Source organism: Mesocricetus auratus, unplaced genomic scaffold, assembly GCF_017639785.1.
Source record: "Mesocricetus auratus isolate SY011 unplaced genomic scaffold, BCM_Maur_2.0 Super-Scaffold_100024, whole genome shotgun sequence".
NCBI lineage: Eukaryota > Metazoa > Chordata > Mammalia > Rodentia > Cricetidae > Mesocricetus > Mesocricetus auratus.
This window is the reverse complement of record NW_024429205.1, coordinates 22,592,120-22,612,394: the sequence shown is the minus strand read 5'-3', so window position 1 is coordinate 22,612,394 and position 20,275 is coordinate 22,592,120. Positions and strand designations below refer to the sequence as shown.

Genomic DNA, 20,275 nt, shown 5'->3' with positions numbered 1-20,275 from the left:
CTCCACCAGAGCAGTGTGTCTGTCTATCTAGCAGACAAATGTCAAAGACATGGCGTGGCTTTTATGCTCAGAGTTTTAGATAAGAAAAAGCCAACGGAAAACACATCATTCTGTAGTTGTGTTGTTTGTTCGGCTCTGGCCTTGTCCCCTAATCACACCCACACACTGTGATTTACAATTTGTCCTAGTTAAAAGTGAGACCCAGAAAAGCTGAGCTGTCCGGTTGAAGCAGGGAAATTATTGAAGTTATTAAGATTAGAATGTGGGTCATCCGCTCCAGGGTGACATACCTCCTCTTCTATAGGAACCCTGAACTCCCACAGGACTGGAGGGGAGCCATGAGTGGCATTGTCATAACATGGTTGGATGTGTATGTGTTAGACCAACATCCCTGGCCCCACTCCTTACCAAACAGTATGACCTTGAGCAAGTCACTAAGTAACCTCCCCATGCTCCGGGGTTGCCCCCTGTGAAAGAGGGCTGATTGTTTCTCTGCTCCCTAGGATGTGAGAATGTAATGAGTTAATACATATAAAGTACTTAAGACAGGGCCCAAAGTGGGCGCTCGATAAATGTCAGCCCCTCATTACTCTCCCTCTCTCTTTCCCCTGCATATTCCTGTCTCTAAGTCTGTGCTTTTATTCATGAGCTCCCACTTCTCTATTGAAATCGGATTCGGCTTTCAAGGTGCAGCCCCTCATAGACCATAGATCACAGCCTGTCAGGTGGGGAGGAGCCATCTAGATAATTGAATCCAACCCCCTAATTTTACAGATGAAAAGTCAGAGGCACAGAGAGGCACATTCAGTTGCTCAAGGTCGCAGAGCTAGCTTGATGCAGACCTGATCACAACCCAAAGGCCTCAACCCTGTAGCCCGGCCTCTCCTTCCGGCACTGGGCAGCTTCCATCTGAGGAATTCAGAACTGTCAGTTTCAGTATCTTTACTCTGGCACTTGCTCTCTAGCCAAAGCTTTTTATGAGGATGTAGCTAGTGATTCTTTTAGGATAGCTTTTCACGAATAAACTTTCATTCCCCTTGCTGGCTATGTTGCTTTGTATACATAGTAGACATTCGCTGACGGTAATAACAGCGGCTTGTGTTATATGAATAAAATCTTCAAATCTTCCCATTTCATTAATTCCTGAGGCAGGGGTTGTCTCATCACGTAGACAAGAAACCAGAGTTTTAAAGGAAGAGTTTCCCAGAACTGCTCAGCCGACAGAGGAGAATCTGTCTGCAAACGCTTCAGTTAGTCCCACTTGTTTGAATGAATGAATGCACCTGTTAGTGACTAGTTCATGAGGCTGTCTTACTCACTGAACCAGAAGGCTTGGGACACGTGTTAATAATTATTTTTATTGTTATTGGAATTAGTTTTCTGTAGTTCAGGCTTGCCTGGACCTTGTGACCCTCCTGCCTCAGCCTCCTGAGTGCTGGGATTGTGGGCATGTGCCAGCATACACAGCAAGAACTCTGTAGTCTCAGGGTCTACAGTAACCACAACAGATTCGCAATATTTGCTTGTTGAAGAAGTCATTCGGTTTTCCATGACTGCCTCCAATCCTGAGGACATGGATTCCGTCTACACACACACAGATGCAGTTGGCCATGTGCCCTCACATACACACTCGCTTCCCAGGCTGCCTCTTTCTTCCTTGTACAATAAAGCTAAAGCTGTATTTGCCTCCTTTGAAATTCTTGATGATGCTTTGAGAACAGCCTGGGAAAGTAAGCAGTGTGAGTGCCTTAAACTGGGCTGTCACAGTCGAGAGGAAGTGTGGATGAGGGCTGTCTTGGGGCAGATGTTCGAGGATTACATCAGGAAGCAGAGGTTGGAGGGGATGTGGACAGGAAGTGGGAGGAGGCAGCAGACTAACCCATTCCTGTTCCCTGTCCTCTTCATCTTTAATTGCATCCTATTTCATGAATTAATGATGTCATTGCCGCCTTAATATAATTCATTAAAGCAGCTTGTTTCAGGCAATCGTATGTGGCCTCTCCTGTGAAACCCACAAGAGAGACCTTTTCAACAGCTGAAGGCTTCCAAGGAAGAGCTGGGGGGAGTCAGAGGCCCACCCTCGCCTTCTCAGAGGCAATCAACCCAGACTTCAAGACCTTTAATAGAACCATTTCAATTAAGCGTATTTACTTTTAAATAAACCACCGTTAGTGACTGTAAAGAAATGCCAGCTACAGTGTTGAATCTTATCCACATCTTAATTCCTCTCTTCACAACCCTGACACTTGGCTACCATCATTCCAGTTGGACAGGGAAGAAAACACAGGCTAAGAGAGCATACATAACCAACATCTCAGTTATTCGACTGCAGAGGCAGTGTTGAAACCCAAAGCTGCAGGAGGAATATCTAAGGTCCTAGACTCAGCTTATGGACTGTTTTGGTTCTCTGCTAGCTGCCTTCAACAGGACAGGACTAGGCCAGGTCCATTTATTCATTTTGGATTAGAACAGGGAGTTGCTCAACATTGGACACTCTGTGATTCTAAGGCGTTAGCTCCCACCCTTCTGCCACTAATGTCTCCAGAATGGTGGGCTTCCCAGTTCCTAGGTACCTTTAAGGGAATTTAATTGCATGTGGTTTTTACTGCCATCCTACGGTATAGGAATCAGCTTCTTTTCAGATGAGGAAACCGAGGCTCAGGAAAGTTTAGTAACTTGCTGAAGTTCACAAAGCTAATCGACCAGACCCACGATTTAGGCGCAGATTGGGGGGGCGGGGCATGGTACATAGATAAGGAGTGGGTGTAGTCCAGCCTCTTCAGGGGTGCTTCTAGAGCAGTCAAAAATCATTGCTCCATCATCTACAGTGCAGTGTGTCATGGGAAGGTCATTTAACCTCACTGATCCTCAAAGCCTTGCCGTGAAATGGGCAACAGTAATAGTCACTCTTGCCCATTCTGTGTAAGAGTAGTGTGGCCTTAGAGTTAGCATACATAGGATGCTTGGAGTAGTGCCTGACACTTTTTCTCAGAGCCCAGTGGTTCTCATGACCCCTTGGGGAGTTGAATGGACCTTTCATAGGGGTTGCATATCAGATATTTACATTGCAATTCACAACAGCAGCAAAATTATAGTTATACAGTAGCAACCTTATAGTTGGGGGGCCACCACAACATGAGGAACTGCATTAAAGGGACGCAGCGTTAGGAAGACTGGGAACCACTGCTTTAGGCCGTATTCTTGCTCCCGGGGAGCTCGGCAACACATCTGTATGTTGTTTGTACCATTGCGGGAGAAATGTACGCTGCGCTCTGCACAGAGCTCGAAAGGGAGCCTCTCTGCTGTTACTGAGCTATCATAGCCTTTTAAAAGGTTCTTTCAGCCATGGACTTAGTAGGGTTTAAGCCACTAACTTTCTATTAGCTGTGGATGTGAACGGAAGCTTCCCTGTGAAGCTGCCTGCTGGACTGGCAGTGTGGAGGGATATTGGCTATGCAATTATGGATTAAAGGGATTCACAAGGAGGAGATGCTCGTTTGCATTGGAGCAGGCCAGTGTGTCAGCTGTGGACTTGAGCACTGGGTCTAGTCTACAAGCTTCAATGGCTACAGAGGAACAAGATTTGTACAGGGGCAGGACTCCCCTCAGTTTTTAGGAAACATATGCAGAATCCTGTAGTTTCTAGGAGATTATTTTATTCTTTTTTCCGTCTTGGTAATGAATGAAGTAAACTCTCTTGGGAGGACGTTGTCTCCTTATTGTAGGTATGGTAAGGACATGTATTCAGCCTTGAGCCCTGGCAGGGTTATTTCCTTAGCTCTCTTTCCTTCCTAATCCCTTTTAAGATTCTGTCTTTAGAGCACAGGGATTAGAGCCCATCACTTCTGCTGCACCATTTGGGAGAACACCATGATTATATGGAAAAGGATGATGGGTGTTTTCAACTACATATAAGAAAGAACACATTAACTAGAGGAGACAGGGAGTTCAGAAGAGACATTGGTGTATTGACTTTGATTTCTGCCATAGGATAGTCCTCAATAGGTTCTCATTAAATACCGGCTGGTTTCTTACCTGGCAGGGGAGATACCATGATGGAGAAAGGTGGTTTTCCCAGGGAAGGCTCTTACATTGCCTTCTGTGTGTGTAGACACCTTTGATTTTTTCCCCCAGTAGCAGTAGTTTCCCTGCAAAGTAGAAGAAATTTAAAAATGTTTTAAACACTGGATGAAGGTATGAATGTGCAGTACTTGATCAAACTCATCTATGTTTAACAGGGTGTTCTTTATCACCTCTTCTGTGGAGTTTCTATGGTACTAATGTTATTGAGCAATGTTACCCATGGTGTTTCAATGCAGATCACCCTCTTAGAGAAAACGCTTTACTACACTGCGTATAAGAGTCCCTCCATTCTAGGTACTACAAAGAGAAGACTGGGTCAACCAGCTCTTCACTTAAGGACATTTGCAGTCCTGCCAAGGAACAGAGACTTGCATATGATACAATGTGCTACCCTCCACTGTAACCCCAAGTCTGTCTTTCCCAGCTAATTGTGGGCCCCTTCAGGACATAGATGTATCTTACTCATCTTTGCTTCCCTACCCTACAACAGAAAAACATCTTCTTCAAATAACCCATGTTTTTAGTTCTTACCTCCATACCATATAAAGGCACTCATCAGGTCTTTTGTTGTCAGCACAGTTCTACTGATCTTTCAAGCCCTGCCTTGTGGACCTGCTGCCCTTGAAGTCAGTCCTGACCCAGGAAGAGTTGTTTCCTTCTTTCTTTATGCCATCACTTTTCTTGGTAGAGGCTTTGACTTACAGTGGAAGTTGAACAAGGAGATTGTGGAATAAACAGGACCGGGGTTCTATAGGCATTTACTAGATGATAGTCCCCAGAAAAGGCATGGATTTGTTGTGCACTTCTTCACACAAGATTTTAGGACATTTCCTCTCTCGCAGTGTATGTGTACCCACGCAAGATCGTGACTACAGCTCCAGTGTGCAGTGTGCAGTGTGCAGTCCAGTCTTCCACATGGTGTGTTAGATATTTGGGACCAAGGCAGAAGATGCTATAGGCGGGAGATCAGCCTAAGACAGAGGTGTCTGTGAAATAGCCAAGGGGTAGAGATCACCCAACCGATGTCATTTTTCCAATTCATGTGGCACCATCAAGCAGCCTATGACAGAAACAAGCCAGGGGTTCTTCATGTTTCACAGGGCTGCTTGTTTCTGGAGCTGAGCCCTGCTGTGACATTGCTAATACATTCATGTATGCTTGGAAAGGCAGATGAAGTAGAATCTGAAGAGCCATTGTTTAACTGCAGGAATCTATATTGAAGGGATTTGTATAACACCTAGGGTGAGTGGTACATAGAAGCTACTCAGCAGTTGTTAGTAGCCTCATGCTTCCCCCCAGAGTGCTGTATAGGTTTCAGCTCAAGAACCAGGCACATCTTGGCAACTCAACTCTAAAGTGGCTTTCTATTAACAGAAATGGACAGTGGTAAGACGGTTTGCACCACGGAAATTAACAAGTGCTACAAATCAGAGCCAGCCTACCCTGGCTTTTGCTCCACCCTCGAAAGGTGGCTCTTGAGGGTTTGTCATCACACATCTGTTCTCACCTTCTGCCCCGCATAGACTTCCACTGTGTGCACTTTGCTTTGCTGTGTGTCGCGTTGACAGGCCCAGCTGTGACCTGCGTGCAGGAGATCTGGGTGAGTATGGATCGGTTGAAGGACTGCATGTAGGCTCCAATCGCATTCTGAATCCCATGCCTTCTCCATGCAGGCACTTGCTTCTCTCCCAGTAAGTACAAGGAAGCACGACGGATTTGATTTACTGCCTTCTAGAAACAGGGATTTACTTTGTCATCTTTCATATTTGCCTGTGTATTTCAGCCCTCCAGTCTTCCTCACCCTCATATTTTCTCCATTTTCCTCAGGCTTTTGCTTCATTTATATTATAAGATTACTCCATTAGCATCACAGAGTCTGGGGACATTTGAATGTGTAGGGACTTAGACATCAACCAGTACGCTGGAAGGTATATTGATTTTTTTCTCTTGTGCCAGAGTGAGCAGAGTGAGCCCACTGAAAGAGGCGGTCATGTGTTATGAATCTGCATCTACATTTGGGTTTTGTGGGAATAAGAGAGAAGTTTTATTATTAATTATGTCTGCCAAGGGCATAGTCTTCAAGAGGACTGACTTTGTATATTCTGTGTACTTTCCATGGCCTGGAATTCAGTCTACCTTATGGTGTAGGTAAGCATATTGAGTGTTGTGGAAATTACTTTAACTATGTAAAGATGTGTTACATTTGTTTATGCTGCAGAATATAACTTTAACTATGCAAAGATGTGTTACATTTGTTTTGCCGCCTTTGTTAACCATGTAAATATGTGTTACATTTGTTTATGCTGAAATTTTTTAATTATGTAAAGAAGTGTTGCATTTGTTTCACCATGCCTGCTTGGTCTAATAAAAAGCTGAATGGCCAATAGCTAGGCAGGGGAGGGATAGGCAGGGCTGGCAGACAGAGATAATAAGTAGGAGGAGGAATCCAGGCTCGAGAGAGGAAAAGAAGGAAGAGAACAAGGGAGGGAGGGACACATCCAGGGCCAGAATCCAGGTGGCCACCAGCCAGACACAGAATAGAGATACGGAAAGGAAGGTAAAAAGCCCCAAGGCAAAACATAGAGAAAGAGAAACAGATTAAAATAAGAGTTAAGCTAGGCTGAGCATCATAACTATTAAGTCTCCCTCCCTGTCATGATTTGGGAGTTGGCTGGTGGCCCCAAAGAAAAAGCTTGGGACACCTGTGATTCTGAAGGACTTTACAACTTCTCAAGTGTCATGTAATTTTTAAGTCAATAAGCTAGAATTTGAATACAATCTGATCACAATGCCTTACCTTAGTCTTCATCTCTGCAATCTGTTGCGCTGCCCTGAAGAAATACCCACCATGGACATTAACATATGCTAGAACCTGGAACAGAGAAGCAGAGGGAATAGAGAGATGCTTTGACTCAACCTACTATCAGCTTGACCAGATGTGCTTGATGTGATGATGCTTCTGTATCTTGGATTCTCCTCCTTGTGTGGAATCAGTGTGTGCTAGATGAACAGGACATTTCTGATATGATGCAAACAGTTCTCACATCACACCCTGCCAGAGAATCACGTGCCCGAAAGCCTGAAGGCTCTGTCTACGCATGGCTCTCAGGACCAGGGAGCATCCTGTGGGAGGAACTATTAAATTTGGACTAATCCTTTTCTCTCGAGTAACAAGCCAATCCCATGTGACCCACTGGAGATGCCATTTTGAAATATGCCCCCAGTTGGTAATTTTCCTGTTTATGGGAGGGATTTTGACTCCTTCCCACTAAGGTTCAAAGGAGGAATCTAAATGTGCCCTCCTTACTTCTCCACTTTCTCCCAAACAGCCATGCCTTCCTTTTAATCCAGGCACAAGTGCCACCCTTCGGATGTGCCAGGTAGGCACAGGAGATTTGAAGGGTCTGGGATACTGTGTGCATGTGATAGATCTCCTCAAGCCTCTTCACTCTAGATCATGTGGTAGTCGCCTTGAGCTTCCACAGGAAATACTACAGACAGTGCATCTTAAACAAGAAAATAATATTTTCCCAGGATTGTGGAAACTCAGGGTTCATAGTCCATATGCCACCAGAGTAGTTTCTGGTGTAGATGGCCATTTTCACAGTGTCCTCATGTGTCATTCCTCTGGGAGAAAGCACATGGGTAGGGGAGAGAGAGGGAGAAGAAAAGGGAGAGAGAGAGAGAGAGAGAGAGAGAGAGAGAGAGAGGGAGGGAGAGTTGGTTGTTTTTACTTTTACTCTTTGCTCTTTTCCACCACCAAGCCCCCAAATAAATATATGGAGACTTAATTTTTCTTATGAATGTCCAGCCTTAACTTGGCTTATTTCTTGCCAACTTTTCTTAAATTATTCCATCTATCTTTTGCCTCTGGGCATTTAACTTTCTCTATATTTTCTTACATCTTACTCAGTGACTTGCTGTGTAGCTGTAGCTGGGTGACTGGCCCCTGGAGTTCTCCTATCCTTCTCCTTTCGCACCCTGATCTCTCTTCCAAGATTTCTCCTCCTATCTATTCTGTCTGCCTGCCAGTTCCACTTATCTTTTCTTCTGCCTAGCTATTGGCCGTTCAGCTCTTTATTTGACCAAACAGGTATTTCAGACAGGCAAAATAACACAGTCACACAGAGTTAAACAAATGCAACATAAAAGAATGCAACACATCCTTGCATCACTGAACGAATGTTCTGCATCATAAATAAATGTAACATATCTTCAACTAACATTCTACAACAGAGAAATCTTTCTGTTCTTACAGTGTCCAAAGTCATAACTTCATTTCGTCTTATTTATTTCCTTCAAATATAGACACAATGAGGGGTAGGGCTTACACCCATGGGTTTAGTGGAAAACCATAATAGACCCATAATGCAAGACTCAGAAGGTGGTCAAGGTAGGCTTTGTGATTGCAAGTAGTGTTAGCATGTGACCTGGGCCTCTGATAGTTGAGGAAATTACTCAAGATTACGATGCTGGTGAGTGTTGAAGCTGGAGGAAAACTGAGTTTTCAGCTTCTGCCTCATTGTTTTCCATGGTTCCCAGCTCAAGTTTAACCAAATTAAAACAAAACAATGCCCCTCACTGGTCTTTTCTCTGCCTTATATCGTTGATATCATTGACCGAGATTACTTCATGTCCATTGTCTCTTAATGACTCTTCAAAAGTGGAAAAACAACACAATGCAAGGTACTCCTGTAATACCATTCAACAGTACATCTTTGGCCACTAAGAAGTATTTGGAGGTGTCTACCAACATATGACCGATTCTTCAATGGACATCAACTGTGTGACCTTTACTTCAGTGCAGTTCTGAGACTGCCTGCTAAGAGACAGTAGGCAGTGTGCTTAAACCCACAGGATTGTCTCAAGACAGACACCTATCACAAACAGTAGTTTGTGACCAACTGTCTATAGATCAGGCTTCCTACTACTCTCTCCTTGGGTTTGACTCATACATTTGGGTGTCTCACAGGATTCAGAGGAAGACATTACTTATATCGGCTGTTTGTTATAAGGATATTGCAAAAGACACTGGTGAAGAAAGGGGAAGATGAGGTGTAGAATTTCATGCTCGACTGGGCTACTTTCTAGAAACCTCCCAGGAATTCTCTGAGCCTTTTAGAGATTTTATAGTGGCTTTATTACACAGACATGACTGATTAAATCATTGGCCATTGATGTCTGATTCAACACCAGTCCCTGAAGAGCTTAACAAGCCCATGGATTTCCTACTCCTGACTTTACTCATTACTGAGTACTGAATGCAATGAGCAGAAGGTCCCAACCCCCTAATCACGCTTTGTCTTTCCTGTGACAAGACTCATCCCAAAGCCTCCTAGAAGCTGTCAGCTCAAATAATTCACTAATATCCCAAATACACTACCACTTTGAAGATTTAGGAGTTTATCCCAAGAAACAGGATAAAGATGAAGCATATATTTCACAGTATCAAAGCCATCTCAAATATTCTACAAAGGAAAACAGTTTTGCTATCAATAATACCATGATTCTTCTTATTAAATGTGATAGTGTTCTTTGTATGTGTCTTGAACAGACGTCTACAAGGTACAGTAGGTGTTACTATACTTCTGACAAACTGGCTATAAGTTGGGGTTCCCCCTACTCTTCTTGGATTTGACTTGTATACTTGAATTCCTCATAGAATTATCTTTTTCAGTTGGCATACAAAATAATAGGTTTCATTATGGTATTTTCAAACATAGATACCATTGTTCTTTGCTCATATTCATCCTGCAGACCCTTCCGTCATTCTTCCTATGGTCCTGCTAGCCTTCTTCCTCTACTTCCTAAATAGATCTCTTTTTGCCCATATTTATGAATACATCTATGTATATATAGTATTGTATGGGTGTGTATCTCTGTGGGTGTGTGTGCATATGAGTGAAGGTGGCTATATAGGTCAAAAGAAGACATCAGGTCCCCTGGAGTTACAGGTGGTTGTGAGCTGCCTGGTGTGGGTGCTGGGAACTGGATTTAAAGCCTCTTCAATAATGTACATGTTCTTAACCACTGAACCATTTCTCCAGTACCATGTATTTGTAAGCGTATATAAAGCCAGATTTGCAGATGAGAGAAAACAAAAACGATGTCTTTCTTTCTTACCCCTGTGTTTCTCTGTTGTATCCCCTCTAAACCCTTGCCCTTAGTTCCCTAAGGAAACATTTGCCCAAAATACCACCACACTGATAACACTGCTATACTTTGTGTTGTTTAAAATATGTATATATTTATTAGATTCCTTTGTGGTTAATAAGTTGGGTTAGGAAATTCATAGATATATTGAGTTCTTTATCACTGTGACCTAGGAAGAGTCCAAAATTATGGACAAGTAAGACACCATGAAATCTAAACTAGTTATAGACCAGACTGGCCCTTTTCCTGTGACATCTAAACTAGTTGTAGACCAGACTGGTCCTTTTCCTCTGACATCTAAACTAGTTGTAGACCAGACTGGTCCTTTTCCTGTGACTGGGGCCTATCTCGCAGGTGTGTTGGTATTCTCTTCACAAACCAACTGGCCAAGGTTAGTTTCTGTATGCAATCTCCCGGGTTTACACATGTCTGTGGGAATTCATTATTGTTTGAATTCTGGGCAGAGCAGAAGGCACCACAAGGTCCTTACCATACATACATACATACATACACACACACACACACACACACACACACACACACACACACACACACACAGAGACATATATGTGGAGTGGCCTTCCCTGGGGACTTCTGATACTCTCCCAAGTGTTCAGCACCAGTGGAAGAAGGTGTTGTAGACCAAGTCAAGCACATCAAGAAGAAGGCTCATCCTGCTGTCAAACCAAGTCCTCACAGAGAGAAGTAGACTATAAACAGTGTCATGCCAAAATAAAGTCCACAGCTAGCCCTGCCATCTAGTTCTTCATTCTCACATTCTCCTGTGTCCCAAAGAATTTTTAAATAACTTGTAGCTTTGCCACTTGGTATTTGGGTGACATTCTAGAAACCTCTTAACTGATTTCTAACTCAGTATAATAGTCTCTAATAGTTGTCAAAAAAAACCCACTACAGTTCTCACCTTAAATTACCTTAGAAGGAATAAAATGGTTTATTCTGGAACCAAATATGAGTGACCTTGGTCTGGAAACAGATTTTGATAATCCAGGCTACTATATCCTAACATGTTAATGATTTAACGAAGTTTTGCTAATAACAGAACTAAGGCAGCTATAAATCGGGACTTTAAACTGGAGTTACTGGGAGGAACACCAAAGAAAAACAGGGATAGCTATCTTTAGATCTCAAGTGTCACCTGATGTCACTCTCAGCTTTTGGGTTAGTGGAAGCTGGGTGTCTGGGTGTATCCCAAGATGACTCATCTAGTGTCACAAGAATGTTAGGTCACACACAGAGGTAGGTAATAAATGGCTACTTACAGAGCCATGAACTTGGCTTCCAACCTGTAACGTTTCAGATCCCTGCAATTTGTTAACCTGCCTGCCTTGCAGAATATTTGACACAGGTGTGCCTGTTTTTATTTTTTATTTATTTTTTCTAGACAATGCATTTCCCACGACTGACATGTAGTTCTGCTTGGAAACTTAACAAAATAATATACATGGAAAATCTATAGCCAGCATTTGCCACATAGTAACTTCCCAGTAATAAATATGCATAATTTTAAGATGGAAATGTAACTGTGTGATAGGCCTGTGATTACAGACCTGCATGTAAGAAATGTCCCTCACTCACATTTCTGCTTAAAATGGATGTGCTCTTGGCTAAAGCTGAGCTTCTGCATCAAGTTTACAGTTCCCTGGTGTCATCAATAAGGGATTCATTATTTCATGGGTTTGGCGAAGCAATCCCTGGGAAGGCATTAGGATTTGGAAACAGCAGGTGATTATGGATGGGGCTAAATTATTTACTTCATCAAAGTGTCTCCGGGCCTTATCATGCAGACCTGTCACAGGAAGCTGTACATAAAGATGAATAATGGTCCCTTTAACTCAGAGATCTGAAAGGTCACCGGGGCCTTGGCAGACACATGAAGCTGCATTTGCTACATCTATCAAGAAGCAATTGCACGTGTATGTGACACGTTGGAGACAGCGTGAGGGTGGACTTGCACTGTTTGCTTTGTATTCTGGTCAAGCTGGGTGTCCGGTGGTGGGGCATTGACCAAGCCCCTAGCAGTGAGGATATTGTGATTACTTTGTAGCTACTTTCTCCAGTGGAGTGGTGTTCAGGCAGCAGGGGTTTGGAGAACTGAGTAGTGAGAGTGGTCAGTTGGTTCACAGGTTCCTGATTCTTGACTTGAGGAGAGACCTGGAGCTCGGTAAATGGCTCAGTAGATAAAATGTTTGCCACACAAGTATGAGGACATGGGTTTGGATCCCAGGACTCATGTAAATGTCAGGCGGACATGGTTCCCACCTGAAATCCAAGCATACTGGGAGGCAGAGACAGGGGATCCCCAGAGCAAGCTGAATAGCCAGTCTAGCCAAATCAGGGAACTCTGGCTTCCAATGAGAACACTCTGCCTCAGAAAATAAGGTGGACGGTAAAGAGTTGACTTATCAACCTGTGGTTTCCACACATACCCACACTTGTCCATCCACATCCACATCCACCACTCACGTGTGCTTTCACACACACACACACACACGCACGCACACGCACGCACGCATGCACGCTCGCGCACACACACACACACTCGCACACACGCACGCATGCACGCTCGCACACACACACACACATACACACACTTGTCCATCCACATCCACATCCACCACTCACGTGTGCTTTCACACACACACACACACACACGCACGCACGCACGCATGCACGCTCGCGCACACACACACACTTGCACACACGCACGCATGCACGCTCGCGCACACACACACACGCACACACTCGCACACACGCACGCATGCACGCTCGCGCACACACACACATACACACACTTGTCCATCCACATCCACATCCACCACTCACGTGTGCTTACACACACACACACACACGCACGCACGCATGCACGCTCGCGCGCACACACACACACACACTCGCACACACGCACGCATGCACGCTCGCGCACACACACACATACACACACTCGCACACACACACGCATGCACGCTCGCGCGCACACACACACACTCGCACACACACACGCATGCACGCTCGCGCGCACACACACACACTCGCACACACGCACACATGCACACACGCACGCATGCACGCTCGCACACACACACATACACACACTTGCACACACGCACGCATGCACGCTCGCGCGCACACACACACACACTCGCACACTTTAAAAAACCATGTGGGTGAGCTTCGGGGCACAGGTTTGTAATCCCAGCTTCTTGGGGCGTAGACAAGAGGATCACTGCCTGGGCTGTAGAATGAGGCAAGACCAAGCTGAGAGAGACCCTGTGTCAAAATAAAACTGCATTTTACAAAGGCTGTGTATGCAGCTCACTGGAGAGCACCTTCCTGGTGAGGCCCTGAGTTCAGTCCCTAATATCATAAATGGGTGGATGGATGGATGGATGGATGAATAGATGGATGATGGATGGATAGATGGATAGGTAGATGGGTGGGTAGGTGGATGGATGGATGGATGGATGGATGGATAGATGAGTGGGTGGATGGATGGATGGATGGATGGATGGATGGATGGATGGATGGATGGGTAGATGGGTGAGTGGGTGAATGGGCAGATGGAAGACTGATAAGTAGAAAAGAGAAAAAGGAAGTTATGTGACTTTTCAGAATGCCAGATTATCATCCTTCAAAGGAAGATAATGTGTCACTGTGGACAACTGCTCTGGACCCAACACTGTTTTCCAAACTTCAGTCATATTTGTGGACACCTGTACCTATGTGCTAGTCATGTCAGATGTACTAAGGGTTTTCTTTTTTCAAATGGTCCAATTTCGAATATCTGTAAATTTGTAGACACGAAACTCCATACTGTTATTGTTAATGAATATAGAACATTCCTGAAAGAACTGGTAACATGAATACCAGACAATGCAATTAGGTTCTTGCCTGAGACTTTGGTATGAATTTTGGTAAGTGCCAGGAGGCACTGAAGATGTGCTGGTACTTAGTTGAAGCTTTCTACTTACTAGAATACAAAAGGGCTAAGGGACAATTGAGAGAGTAACTTCCTCATGCTGTGATTTAACAGGATCCAAGAATAAAGGACTCTGTGAACCCAATGAGATGTCACACCATCATATAGAGTCTGTACTTGAGAACAAACTTCACTAGGGACTTCTCAGCTCCCTGTCAACTCCAACTTTTTATTTCCTCCATCTATTAACCCCAGTGATCATCGGATTGATCGCTTATCTCCTCTTCCCCAATCCCAGGGCTGCAACTCAGAGCCTCAGGCATGTTAGGCAAGCCCTCTCCCACTGAGCTGAACTCTCAGTTGTCTGCTTCCCCTCCTCCTCCTTGCCTACTGGCTTGAGAGAAAGTGGTGGTCATCAGAACTGCCCACTCAGTACTTTACACTTTGCAGAGCTTTCCAGGTGCTAATTCAAAACCGTTGATGTTTTCACTCCGAAAATTACTGGAGCCTGGAAGTGAGCCAAGGAAGTAACCCCAACCCCAGAGTCCTTCTGCTCACCTCCCTGGCTGGCATGGGTTGGGCCCTGGAGCTCATTGCCCTCCCCAGCGGAAGGTAGCTTCTCCCTCCCTCTCTTCCTGAGGGCTGACTCCATTCCAATGAGTAATGTTTTTTGAGACAGATGCAAAATCGATGGCACAAGGCTCACGCCGCTCTGGTTATCCTCTATTCTTTATCAATCAGGCTCCCCTGGCTTCCCCAGATGAGAGTCTGGGGAGAGATTCATCTTCTCCCTTGTTTCTTATTAGAACTCTGTTGTAGCCACAGGGACAAGAATGACAGATATTTCTAGACTGTCATGGGGGAGATAGAAAAAACGAGCTCTTTTGAAGTACCCAGCAACTTTCTGGAAAGACCCAAAGCACTGTTTGTGGGTTTTATAAAATAAAGTTTTAATTGTCATCTTCAATCTGCCTAGATTGTAATCCAGGCTGAAGATTGTTCCCAAGTGTAGTTTAAAAGTACTCTCAATGGTGGATGCCTGGGAAGTGTATGCACGCATGTGCATTTGTTGTCCCTGGCAACCCACTCACATAGACCAGTGCTCTCTTCTCCAAGATTTCTGTTGATTCTTCTTCCCAGCACCTAACATCAGACCTTCGTCCGTCACTCCAAGCTTCCCAGGCTTCCCCAGAACTTATGTCCTTGTGCCTCAACGCCCTGAATGCTGAGATTATTGATGTGTCCCACAGAGCCTACATAGAACTCCTTTTATGTTTCCCGTGTCTCGGTGACTCAGAAACAGACCTATCAATGTTGAGATATTCCTTATGCAGTGAGGACAGCTGCCGTGAATCAGCCTTGTCCACCTGATGTTCTTTAGAAAAGGGTATTTATTGCCTTTGGGGTGGTATGTGCAGCTGTGTGAGGGGTGCTTGTGCATGTGTGTAGTGTGTAATGTCTGTAGTGTGTATGCTCGTGGAAACCAGAGGTGGATGCTGGCTAGCTTACTCTATCTCCACCCCTCCTTTTTGACACAAAGTCTTTTCACTGAACCTGGGACTCATCCATTTAGTTAACCTGGATAGCTGACCAGCAAACTCTAGGGCTTCACCTATCTCCAAAGACTGGAGTTAGTGGTATGAACCATTATCACTTGGTTTTGTGGAGGTGCTGAGATTGAATTCTTTATTCATGCTTTTGCTTCCTGATTTGAAAATACAGTCCCGAATACAAGATGGTTAGATAAGGTGGGGGAATGAGTGAGCTTATCCACGCAATTTTTGCTATAGTATATTATTGTGGTTGTTCTATTCAATTATTAGTCACTGACAGTATCTTATTTGTTCCTACTTTACAAATTAAACTTTATCCTGGATTTTCATGCAGGATAGAAATGTGGTCTATTCCTACTGTCTTGGATAAGAGGAGGCACTGTGTTGGAACACTTGTTGAAGCCTGAGTTCTCGTCTTTCCTTCTCCGACACTTAGTCTGTACGCATGTGGATGGCTGTGCTCACACAGGCACACATGGACACCCTTTTCTTTCACAGTCACAGTGTGACGGGTCTCTTGCAGTTTTGTCTCTGTTATCTTCAGCTGGCATTCTGTCTGTGAAACCCAGAAATATGATGCTCAGATTAGAGCATGGAACAGATGAATAAGTGGGCACACATGGGAGACACTGGCATTCTGACATACGCAAAACTGGGGACATGGGCATAGCAATACCGATAAACAGTGAACCCAGGGCCTTTGCCTCCTTATATAGTGCTCCTGTCTGTAACCCTGGATGCATGCGAAGACTTCTTGCATGGTATTTCAGTGCCCTCACATGTCTCTGTGACGCTGGGGAGGTGAACACTGCTGTCACTCTGATTTTGTAGGTAATAGATCTAAAACAGACAAGATAGGTAGGTTTCCCAGTCTAGAAGGTCAGAGGCTGCACTCCTGGGCCAGCACTGTATCCCTGGCAGCAGCTTAAGCCCAACACTGAAATTCCTTGGGAAAAGAGGAGGCAAGAGAGACACAGCGCTCTAGGTAAGTAAGCAACTCTTAGCAATAGCTCTACTGTCTCCCTGAACTCCACTGCCATTGCCATTGACTGTGGCCCAACTTCCTGGCCTCCCTTGCTCTCCACAGTCGTGGACACAGCTGCACACAAAGGCAGGGTATATGAAAGTTCTTTACGACTAAACCAGCGCAAGGCTATATAAGGCTTCCAAGCTAGTTCATACCCTTTGTCCAGGCCTGTCCAATTCTTGGAGATCACCTCAGTCACAAGGACAAGGGGGATGACAGCCCTGACTTATAGTGCCTTGACTGTCTCTTATGTGTGACCAGCTACAGCAGGCAGCCACTTCCCCTTTCATGTAGAAATGGATATTTAAATTGAGTGGTTAGCACCTAGAGGATGAGGTTACTGTTAGGAAAAAATGTTCTAACTGCTGCCACACAGATAGATGGGCATTTATATCTTGCAATACAATAATGAGGAGGAAAATAGAGATTTCGCTTTTGCTGGCTTGCCTCTTAGTATTGCCTAATTGTCTTGCAAAACAATTGACTCGGTGATTCTCGCTCAACTTCTCATCTAAAGCATACACACAGGATGGCTCTCAGCATACTTAGCTATTTACCACAGTTGTTTGGGGGAAGTGATTTTCTTTCTCAGTTTAAGTTGCTTTCTTCCTCAAAAATGCATCTTCTGAGGGATGCTCAAGCATGGGGAAGTGGAGAACTGTGAGATTTCCTGGGTAGAGACTCATCTTCTCCCCATCCTCTCCCCTCCCGACCTCCAAGCTTGGGATCCCATTATCTACCTGCATTACTCTCTTTAATCTACATTTCACCTGTAGACAACCGAGACGGTGTTTATTCTACATGAATGAATCAACCCCGGTGCAGTCAATTTATTTCCCTTAGTAGAATAAGAAGACAGTTTCCACATGATGGATCTGATCAAACAGCAGCAATCTGAATGGATGGTGCAGAAGGTGAGGACAGCACAGTGGTATTCTTCTCCCTAAACAGAGGCAGACACAGCAAAGAGTCTATATTCACTTTTCCACACATTGGTTGTGAAGAATAGCCCAAATAAAAGTATAGAACTGTGCAAACAGACCATTGCTTTTTTTAATGTTGGTCATTTAATTATTATAACCACCAGTTGAATTCTGGCAAACAAAGGCTTGCTTGACTATATTCAGCTTTTCAATAATGGCTCGTGGGAACTCATTTCTGGCTCATTCCCTGCCCAAATCTGATGCCTAATGAGCTAAGTTGTTCAGAATCTCTTGTTAATGGAGTCCTGGCGATGACAGGTTTCTTTGGTCTGAATTACGTGGACAATTGCCCAAATTGCCACTTTGTTTTGCTGGCATGGTCACAGCGCACGGAGACTGTGTCTCTCTGAGGTTGCTTTAAAAAAGGATTTGGCATTTAATAAAAGCTCTTCCTTACTGGTGTAGCAGTTCAAGCCATTTAGATAATTAAGACAGAGTTTCTTTGAATGTATCTTAACTATGTTTTAAAAGTTCCCTCACAGTTCTAAAATCCCATTTAGGCCATTTGCACACGTACAGGAAATAAGAGATTGGGCTTAAGTTGGAATGCACTGTGATCAGCAAAGAAGGGTGTCTGTAACTGAAGTGTGACGGACATGGTTTTTGTTTTCTGTCTTGGGCTATTTAAAGTTTTCAACATCTGCCCCTGTCTCAGTGTTGTTACAACTGTAATTGCAAGCCAATAACATTAGGTCCAGTTATGTTGATTTCTGGTTTTCAGTGTAGACACCAGGGAATTGAGTAGTGATCCAAAATACAGCCAAAGGACCATGGACAAATGAAAATTCTCAATTAGCTGTTGGTTTAATCATTAGTTTCTGGCTTCAGCCTCTCTGTCTCAGTCAGTCTCTGTCTGCCCCCACCGCACCCACATACATCATTCATGGACTTACTGACAATAATCAACTCCCAAGTTCTCTTCTCCTCTCATTTCATCTTGTACTCCATTGATCTTAAGTGGGTTACTATTTTTGGAGAGATGTGTGGGATTCTCATGTGAACGAGCAAAACATATTTAATCTTAATTAAGTTTGGTAAATTTTATTTTGTTTTGACATTTAAAGCAAATCAACATTTGAACAGAACTATTTTCTTTGACAGTACAGTTTATCACCCCAAAATAAAGGTGGGTTTCATTTAGAGTGCATTTTCCTCCTCCTCCTCATCACCGTCATCATCTATACCCTTCCGAAAAAACCAATCGGTTAAGAAGTTGTTGACTAAAAAAATAATAATAATGATAAAAGTTGTTGACTCCATCATTTATTTCCTAAATTAATTTCTCCTGCATTTGCTCTGCCATCCTTTAGCTGAGAGAATACTGACAGAGGAGACAAGCAGCCTGGGAGCCTGTGGCTGACGCTTCAATAAATAATTATGGTTTCTCAGCCTCAATGTCCTCAATATGCTATGATGGGTCACAGAATGATTTCTAGGGACTCTTTTTACCTACGTTGATATGTATAATTCTACCAAATAGAGAGATGTATTTCTTTACTCTTAAGATAGGGGAAGAAGGGAAAAAATATATCAGGCAGGGAGGCAAGAAGAGAGGAGAAGGAAGCAAACCGTTTCTGTTGAAGTGCTTGCAAGCTTCCTGGATTCTTGAAGGCTGAGGGTAGCATGACAGCCACACACAACACACGGTGCATAGTGCTTGCAGCATCTGTAGTCTACGGGCTGAAGTTATATAACCTTAGAAGTCAAGGAGAAAACTGAAGCATTGCTCAGTGTAGGTAGCAACTAGACTCTCTCTCTCTCTCTCTCTCTCTCTCTCTCTCTCTCTCTCTCTCTCTCTCTCTCTCTCTCTCTCGCGTGTGTGTGTGTGTGTGTGTGTGTGTGTGTGTGTGTGTGTGTCAACAAAACAGTTTCTGGGACTGGGCGATAGATGACTGGTCACTGAACTTCAGAAATTCTATGCATTCTTTCAAATTAGGTGCAGTGAAGGGAAACTGCAAATTAGGAAAGCAAATGGATTATTATTTCCCATGGTTTTTTATTTCTTTACTTTCGGGGGATGGCATTTCTCACACCACTTACTCTAGCTTTGGGGGTCATCAAGTAGGGGAGGAGCATCCTTGGTCTCCTCTGGGTTGAAGGTTGTACTATCTTTATTTGATTGGCATGTTTGAGGGTTGCTTCAATACCTCTTAATTCCCAGGGAGGCAAAGGGTATGTGTGTCTTGAGGGCTCCTATTCCCACCCCTGCCGTTTGTATGTCCCACATAATTTGCATGGAAATGGACAGTACACATGAGCATATTCAGGAGATAGAAATAGAACAGAGCATGGCCTGCCTGGGTGCAAGTTTCTGATTTGTCACCACACAATGGAGATGTAAACTGAATAAGCCCAGACTTATTCCAGCTCCCAGAATAAATTACCTTGATTAGGATCTGGAATTCACTGCCCAGGACCTTGTGGCTGTGCTTTTCTGCTCATGATTCCTTTGTGGGTACACATTTGGATAAAATATCTCTTTGGTCTCAAGCAAACAAGCCTGCTCTTACATTGGGTGTGTGAAACTCTGAAAGCCTTT

The 20,275-nt window shown here is 44.0% G+C and overlaps 1 protein-coding gene and 1 pseudogene across 1 annotated transcript in view; both read left to right on the top strand.

Moving 5' to 3' along the window:
• Window positions 1-20,275, top strand: part of Alk (ALK receptor tyrosine kinase) — a 718,643-nt gene that overhangs the window by 102,909 nt on the left and 595,459 nt on the right.
• On the top strand, window positions 4,028-4,181 carry LOC121133892 (annotated as a pseudogene).